Genomic DNA, 1,966 nt, shown 5'->3' with positions numbered 1-1,966 from the left:
GTGACTTGTAGCGTGGGTGGCGTACTTCTTTTTTATGGACGAGGTGGGCCAGGTGCTTTCCTATTTTGACCGACCGTTCGGAAACGCTGGTAGGACAATGTGCGCTCGCGAGACGCGTCCCAATAAGTAATGTTAGGAGTCCATGGATCTCCATTCCATGATTGGGCCACAAACAGACCAGTAGAAGAATCCATTTGCTTTCCGAGTATAGTCTTTCCCTTGGCTTCACCATACACCATCTCAAACCCTAGCCGCCATCCCCTCCCCTCTCCTCCCGAGCCACCCAAAACCCTAACCCACCACATCACACCATCCGACCTCCTCGCATGTCGGCCGCGACGGCCTCCCCATCCTCCATCATATCCGGGGTTGTGAGCGGCTACCACTTGTTGAAGATCGTCGGCTACTCGGGAACCAAGGAGGTCCCCAGTGGCGAATGGATCGACTCTTGCTCGTTCCGGGTGGGATGCTGCACATGGATTGTACGTTACTATCCCAACGGGTTTAGGTCTGAGTTAAGTGATTATATAGGCCTTTTTCTCTGCTTGAATGATAAAGTCACAGACGAGGCCGAGACCGTGAAGGCAAAATTCATGTTCAGCTTACTTGACCAACATGAGAAGCCGGTACTATCGTATACCTTCACTTCCGACACCAGGGAATTTTCTGTGCATAAAGGTAACGGGTTCGGCAGATTTATGAGAAGGGTTGAATTGGAGGAATCCGGGCATCTCAAGGATGATTCCTTCACGGCCAAGGTCGATGTCACTATCATGAGCGAGTTCCATGCGCAGGAGACGCCATCTATCCTGGTACCACCGTCGGACTTGCATCGGCACTTAGGGGTTCTTCTGTCGAGCAAGGCGGATGTCGATGTGGAATTCCAAGTCGGCGGGGAGACATTCTTGGCGCACCGATTAGTGCTTGCGGTACGGTCTCCGGTCTTCAAAGCAGAGTTGTTTGGCCAGATGAAGGAGGGAATCACCACTGAGACAATACGCATAGATGATATGGAGGCACCGGTGTTCAATGCTCTGCTTACTTTCATGTACACGGATGCATTGCCGGATATGAAGCAAGAAGAAGAATATGTCATGGCTCAGCATCTGCTTGTTGCGGCAGATAAGTATGATCTGGAGAGGCTGAAGCTTATTTGTGAAGATAAGCTGTGCAATCGTATCGATACAAGCTCTGTGGCGACTATCTTGGTACTGGCCGAGCAGCACCAGTACCATGAGCTTAAGGTGGCATGTTTGGTGTTCCTCAGCTCGCCGAACAATCTAGATGCAGCCATCGAGTCTGAAGGTTTCGAGTTGTTAACCAAGAACTGCCCCCGTGTTATTAAGGATCTCCTCAAGTCCCAGGTTTCTCCTAGTCTACTTGGGAAAAGAAAATCTAGGCCATGAACATGAGGTTTCTGTCATGCATGTCGTCATTTGCAATCATCCGTCCAGAAACTGACTAAAGTCCCTGAATTTCTATCTAATACTAGTATTAGTTCTTCTTATGTGTAGTCTTGGTCTCACAAGGATGTGATGTTGGTGGTTCGACAAGCTATGCGATGTATGTGCTAATTAGTGAACAGTTAGTTGAGAACTTGAAAGCTTTTCAAGTTGCCCTTTACATTGTGTCACAATTGCTGCGAGCATTGCGCTGCTTCCTGAGTTCATGCAACCCTTGTTCAGTATAGGGCACTTCTTATTTAGCAGGTTCAGATAGACCATGACTTGTTGAAATGCTGGGTTGGGATCCAGTGAAAAAGCATTGGTCTTGTCAGGTTTTCAATTGTATTTATGTCTGCAGTTTGTACTTTGTAGTGATGATTTCAGACATGGTAGTGGTTGCTAAGGTAGTGATCTTATGAATGTTTTGAAGTTTGGTCTCAAGCATTCTTATACAAGCATATGATGTCGTTTTGTTTTTGTTGCAGATTTGTAACCAGAAGCTGTTTTGTACTGTCTTATAT

The 1,966-nt window shown here is 47.3% G+C and overlaps 1 pseudogene; it reads left to right on the top strand.

Moving 5' to 3' along the window:
* The first annotated feature begins 310 nt into the window (after positions 1 to 310).
* Positions 311 to 1,633, top strand: LOC123397137 (annotated as a pseudogene).
* The last annotated feature ends 333 nt before the right edge of the window (positions 1,634 to 1,966 follow it).

This window comes from Hordeum vulgare, chromosome 5H, assembly GCF_904849725.1.
Source record: "Hordeum vulgare subsp. vulgare chromosome 5H, MorexV3_pseudomolecules_assembly, whole genome shotgun sequence".
Classification (NCBI taxonomy): Eukaryota; Viridiplantae; Streptophyta; class Magnoliopsida; order Poales; family Poaceae; genus Hordeum; species Hordeum vulgare.
This window is presented reverse-complemented; position numbering and strand designations above follow the sequence as displayed.